Below are 7,337 nucleotides of genomic sequence, written 5' to 3' on the forward strand. Positions count from 1 at the left end.
TTCTGGGAGCGGTGTTGGTGTTGGTGTTGTTGTTAGGGGCTCGGGGTGGAGCGCGGTTGTAGTTGTTGTTGTTGTTGTAGTTGTTGTTGTAGCCTCCTGGCTTGGAGTTTCCTCCACTCCGGTTCTGATAACCGGGGCGAGAGTTCTGCATCTGGGGTTTGTTGTTTCTTGGAGTGAATCCTCCACTTGAGCTAGGGCGAAACTTTTGGGGGTGGCTTGATCCACTTTGATTCGCCATGCGGCGCTTGCGGTTCTCATTGGCTTGGTTTAACTTGCCCTCCATCTGGATGGCGGAGTCAACAAGGGCTTCGAGGTCGGCGAAGGGGATGTTGACAAGGACAGTCTGCATCTCATCATGCAGTCCGTTCAGGAATCTCTCCTTCCTCTTCTCAACGGTGTCGGTCTCATCAGGGGCATACCTTGACAAAGTGAGAAACTTGTCGCGGTATTCAACCACCGTCATGCGACCCTGTTTCAGCTCACGGAATTCATCCCTCATCTTCTTGATAAGACCCGGGGGTACATGGTACTTGCTGAACTTGAGTTTGAAATCTTCCCAAGTCATGAATTGTCCTCCGTTCATGGCACGGGTGCTTGTCCACCAAGCGCGGGCTAGTCCAGCGAGATAATGTGTAGCGAACAGGACTTTCTCGTTGGCTTCTACTCCGGCTACCTCCAGATTGTTCTCCATAGTCTGGAGCCAATCGTCGGCGTCGAGGGGCTCCTCGGTCTTGCTAAACACCGGAGGGTTGGTGTTTTGGAAGTTCTTGAGCTTGGATCCGGGGTGGTCATGATTTCCATGGCCTTGGTTGGCGATGTTCTGCAAAGCGATGAGGTTGGCTTGGCGCTCGGCTCTTTCGGTTTCCCGGTCTGCAAGCATGGTTTGCAGAAGTTGCAGCATCGCGTCGTTGGTGCGATTCGGAGGGGCCATCTGAAGATGTAGAAGATTATGAGATAAGAGGGAACATTCTATGGTTCATTTTGGGTTAAGTCTGAAAACTTGTAATCTTTTCATGACAAACATAACATTCATTCATTCATGCAACACATAGTACAAACTACACACATACTCCAATGGTTTAAAGAACCATTCTCATGCTACGATACAAAGACGGAATACAACTCACACCTACTATAAGTGAACTAGTGCAACTACTCCTCATCATCGACATCGATCGGGACGTAGTCGTCAGGTCCTGCCTCCAGGAACTCGTAGTCCTCCTCCTCGGTGTTCTCGTCCTCCTCAAAGTCGTTGTCATCGCTCAGAAAGGCGTCTCCTCCCTGAATGTCGATGCCTCCATCGTCATCCTCCAGCTGACGAATCTGATCCTCCTGGGCCTTGACAGTGGCCTCAAGTGACGCGATCCGGGCGCGAAGGCGGCGAATCGTAGCGTCCTTCTTGGCACGCTGCTGGCGAAGGCTCTTGCGATCGTTGTTGAGTAGCTTGATCGCCTCACCCTGCTCGGTGATGTGAGCATGGGTCTGGTTCGCGTAAGCGCGAGTGGCGTCGAGGTCCCTCTGAGTCTGGTAGAGCATGAAGTCCAGGTGCTCAGCATGGTGCCTCAACTCCGGGTGCGGCTGCAGCTCCATGGGCACTCCCGCAGCATCACGCCTCACAAGGTGGGCATAGCGAGAGGCGAGGATGCGCACCACGTTCTGTCCACAGAGGCGCGCAAGTGCCTCCTGTAGGCCACGTGCGAGTCCGTCGAGCCAGTTGCTCTCGCGGAAGGAGAAGAGGATCCTCTCCGAAGTGGGAGGCTCCATCTTGCCCCTCAAGTCGACAGTGATCACCCACTGCAACTCTCCTCCGGGCGTGTCGTCCAGCTGAACCCCGTGAAACTCGGGGTGTGGGCGCCCAAGGAAGTCAGAGACGGCGTTGAGGTCGTGCTCGAAGATCAAGCTCCCTCCGTTCCCAAGCTGATAAAACTTGGTGTTGATGGGTTCATTCGGCTCCATCTGAAAGAGAATTGGATGAGTAAGTTAGAGAGTGCAAAGTGTGGCAAAATTTTAAGTTGATTTAAATAAGATAGAACATGATTCATCAAATTTTGGCAAAGTCTCAAAGACAAGAGTGTAGTAAATTTTCAAAAATAATTTCTTTCATTTGTTTTCAAAGTTAAATTTTTCAGAACGCCCATTCTAACTAAGGTCTTCTAAGGTCAAACAATGGCTCTGATACCAACTTGTCAACACCCGGATTTTTAAGTCCGAATGCCTATTATGTCATACATCGCAATCCCAGGAATATTGTTGTTGCGAGGCATAATAGTTAAGTATCACAGTCATCATTCATTACAAACCATAAGTCTTACAAATTGGAATCACGTGATCCATATTACATGAATAGTTGATCTATTGATCAACGAACAAACACAAGTTCATAGTTAAACATAGCGGAAGCGTAAGATACAAGGACTCTCTAGTCCACAGGCCACGCTTGACGTCGGAAGGCGCTTAGTTGTCGTAGGCGTCCTGCTGGTCATCTCCTTGGTCATCTTCATACTCTGGCCATTTGAATAGCCAGGGACAAAGCCGTGAGTACGTTGAGTACTCGCAAACTAATACTAATATAAGTGCTAGACATTCTAGTATGGTTTGCTAAGCTCTAGTTTTATTTGCGTAAAGCTAGTTTTAGTTCACAAAGTTTGAGAAAAGCTTATTCAAGTGCTAACTAACTCAGGTGGGAACATCAGTGTCATTCCCACCATTTAAGTGGTGATTTCAATTCAATCCACCACAAGTCATTTCACCATCACCCTTTTCAACATCATTTTCAAAGATATGACATCGGAAACTGTATGGCCTTTCCAACCGTCCGTAATCGTGGACGCGGCTATTCGAATAGGTTTACACTCTGCAGAGGTTGCACACTTGTGCCACAACATTTGATTTCATCCGTCGGGATTTCCCCGAATCATCGCAACACAGTACGCGGATCATCAACCATAACCTTTCACTTACGAATCCTAGTATGAGCACCTCTCCCCATGAGCTTGGCCTCCCAGTGAAGACAGACAGTCAGCCTGGGAACTGCACAGGGCTTGGGCCGGACATTCACCTCATTTCGCATCGTATCATATTGTTTCTTTTGTGGTAGAGGCAGCTTTCGGCATAACCCCGATGACGCTTGTTTAGAGGGAACCCATACTAAGACGCATAAACTTCCAGTTAAGCCCTACCCATAATCAGGTATTGTGGGGGTACTTAATAATTGGTAAGGTATCGCATTCAAACCAACGTCATTGTTTTATCAAAAATCACCATCTTCTCTTAGTCATATTCACCTTCAAAAATCATTCAATGGAATGCATCTTCATTCCAAGGTTTCAAAAATCCTTCAAAAATCATAATGTCCCATCTAGAGTAGTCAAGTTTTAATTCATTAGCACTAGCTCTAATTCATGAGGGGTGCTAACTTGCCTTGCTTGGAGAAGACTAACTCACTACTCTAGTAATCAACTTGTACTTGGACCAAAGTTAACTATAAAAGTAACTCATTTAGAAAACAAGTAAAACTTGTAAAGTAAAAACTTGGGATAGGCTTATGTAAGATAAGATAAGAATTCAAGGTGCCTTGCCCCAAGGGGCTTTGCACTTTGCAAGAATATTAGCTTGCATTGATAGTAGCTTGCCTTGGTAGTTCTCAAACTGTTCCTCCTCTTCCTCTTGGTAGCAACCTTCTTCTTCGGCGTACTCTCCGGTGCTACCGTCTAAATTTGAATACGAGTATAATTACTCACTAATTCAATGGCTATTCCATACATCACATATAACACACAAACTACTCTATGCACACAAATAAATTAACTAGGGTGCATGGGTTGTGGGGTTTAAATAGGGTTCACTTCTTTGTATCTCATATGTAAAAGATAGTTTTCAAAGGTCTTTGAGAAGTAATTTCCTCTCATTGAAGTCTTCTTAAGATTTAATTTCTCAACAATCATGGATGAACTCATATTGACCTAAGTCCAATGTTCATCATCATCATTTGAGAAAATGATTTAAATGAGGTGGATCACCTCATACCATTTACATAACACTACATTTGATTTAAATCTCAAGTAATTCATATAAGAGAGTTTGGGACCAGGGGTCCAAACATCACATGAATCCATGTGAGACAAGTTTAAATGAAGTGTAATACTCCACATAATTTACCTTAATAGTTTTGGACAATATCAACTAGTTAAACTAGTCAAAATATCCATTCATTAGACCATGGCATGATCATGCAAAGTGACCACACCATTTTATTGCATAAACAATTAGTGTAAGTCAAATGTGAGCTATTAGAGTTGGAATTAACTTAATATCTATTTTGGTTAATTTTTAAGAATTATTTGAATAGGGAAAAGTCCCTGTCTTGTTATTTTCATCACATTAATTCTACAAAGAAACTGGACATGAGGCCAGTGGCATGTTGTAGAGAATTTCAGTGGCTTTCTAACAATATAAAATTCACTAAATTTGGTTTAGCCAATTTGAAATGGTTGAATTTCAAAGTGGAGGCAGTATTGAAATTCATTTGAATTAAATAAACTCAGTTTAAACTAAAAAGTGTAGGATAACGTTGCATAGAAAACAAAAAATTTCCTACCGCGAACACGCAATCCAAGCCAAGATGCAATCTAGAAGACGGTAGCAACGAGGGGTTATCGAGTCTCACCCTTGAAGAAATTCCAAAGCCTACAAGATGAGGCTCTTGTTGCTGCGGTAGACGATCACTTGCCGCTTGCAAAAGCGCGTAGAAGATCTTGATCACGATCGGTTCCGGTGCCACGAACGGGCAGCACCTCCGTACTCGGTCACACGTTTGGTTGTTGATGAAGACGACGTCCACCTCCCGTTCCAGCGGGCAGCGGAAGTAGTAGCTCCTCTTGAATCCGACAGCACGACGGCGTGGTGTCGGTGGTGGTGGAGAAGTCCGGCGGAGCTTCGCTAAGCTACGCGGGAGATATGGAGGAGAGGGGGGCGGCTAGGGTTTGGGAGGGGTGGCCGGCCACTTCAAAGGGGGCGGCCAGCTTGTAGTCTTGGGGTGGCTGGCCCTCTCCCTTGGCCCCTCATTATATAGGTGGATCCCCAAGTGTTGGTGTCCAAGTCTTCGAATAAGACCCGAACCAAAAACCTTCCATAAGAGGGGGAAACCTAGCCCAACTAGGACTCCCACCAAAGGTGGGGTTTCCACCTCCCATGTGGGGGGGTGGCCGGCCCCCTAAGGGGGAGTCCACTTGGGACTCCTCCCCCACTAGGGTTGGCCGGCCATGGAGGTGGAGTCCCATGTGGACTCCACCTTCCTTGGTGGTTTCTTCCGGACTTTTCTAGAACCTTCTAGAACCTTCCATAGAACCTTCCGCGACATTTTAATTCACATAAAATGACATCCTATATATGAATCTTATTCTCCGGACCATTCCAGAACTCCTCGTGATGTCCGGGATCTCATCCGGGACTCCGAACAAATATTCGAACTCCATTCCATATTCAAGTACTACCATTTCAACATCCAACTTTAAGTGTGTCACCCTACGGTTCGTGAACTATGCGGACATGGTTGAGTACTCACTCCGACCAATAACCAATAGCGGGATCTGGAGATCCATAATGGCTCCCACATATTCAACGATGACTTTAGTGATCGAATGAACCATTCACATATAATACCAATTCCCTTTGTCTCGCGATATTTTACTTGTCCGAGGTTTGATCTTCGGTATCACTCTATACCTTGTTCAACCTCGTCTCCTGACAAGTACTCTTTACTCGTACCGTGGTATGTGGTCTCTTATGAACTCATTCATATGCTTGCAAGACATTAGACGACATTCCACCGAGAGGGCCCAGAGTATATCTATCCGTCATCGGGATGGACAAATCCCACTGTTGATCCATATGCCTCAACTCATACTTTCCGGATACTTAATCCCACCTTTATAGCCACCCATTTACGCAGTGGTGTTTGGTGTAATCAAAGTACCTTTCCGGTATAAGTGATTTACATGATCTCATGGTCATAAGGACTAGGTAACTATGTATCGAAAGCTTATAGCAAATAACTTAATGACGAGATCTTATGCTACGCTTAATTGGGTGTGTCCATTATATCATTCATACAATGACATAACCTTGTTATTAATAACATCCAATGTTCATGATTATGAAACTAATCATCCATTAATCAACAAGCTAGTTTAAGAGGCATACTAGGGACTTCTTGTTTGTCTACATATCACACATGTATTAATGTTTCGGTTAATACAATTCTAGCATGATATATAAACATTTATCATAAACATAAAGATATAAATAATAACCACTTTATTATTGCCTCTAGGGCATATCTCCTTGATCTCCCACTTGCACTAGAGTCAATAATCTAGATTACATTGTAATATACCTAACACCCATGGCATTCTGGTGTTGGTCATGCTTTGCCCTAGGGAGAGCTTTAGTCAACGGATCTGCTACATTCAGATCAGTGTGTACTTTGCAAATCTTTACTTCTCCATCTTCGATGTACTCGCGAATCGAGTGGTAACGCAGCTTGATATGCTTCAGCCTCTTGTGTGATCTTGGCTCTTGTGCATTGGCGATGGCACCCATGTTATCACAGTAAATGATTAATGGGTCCAATGCACTAGGAACCACACCGAGCTCTACAATGAACCTCTTCATCCATACCGCTTCGATGAAGCCTCCGAAGCCGCTATGTACTCTCCGATTCCGTTGAAGACTTCGCCACCGTGCCTTTGCTTTGAGCTTGCCCAGCTTATCTGCAGCACCATTCAATATAAACACGTACCCAGATTGTGACTTAGAGTCATCAGGATCAGTGTTCCAACTTGCATCGGTGTAACCGTTTACAACGAGCTCTTGGTCACCTCCATAACAAAGAAACATATCCTTAGTTCTTTTCAAGTACTTCAGGATATTCTTGACCGCTGTCCAGTGTTCCATTTCTGGATCACTTTGATATCTCGCTAGTCAAACTAACGGCATGTGCTATATCCGGTCTAGTACATAGCATGGCATACATGATAGATCCTATCGCCGAGGCATAGGGGATATTACTCATCCTTTCTCTTTCTTCTGCCATAGCCGGTCCTTGAGTTTTACTCAATACCTTGCCTGGTAACATAGGTAAGAACCCTTTCTTACTTTCGTCCATTCTAAACTTCTTTAGAATCTTGTCCAGATATGTACTCTGTGATAGCCCTATTAGGCGTCTTGATCTATCTCTATAAATCTTGATGCCTAATATATACGATGCTTCACCAAGGTCTTTCATTGAAAAACTATTATTCAAAATAACCTTTAACACTGCTTAATAGTTCTATATC

This window comes from Lolium perenne, chromosome 5, assembly GCF_019359855.2.
Source record: "Lolium perenne isolate Kyuss_39 chromosome 5, Kyuss_2.0, whole genome shotgun sequence".
NCBI lineage: Eukaryota > Viridiplantae > Streptophyta > Magnoliopsida > Poales > Poaceae > Lolium > Lolium perenne.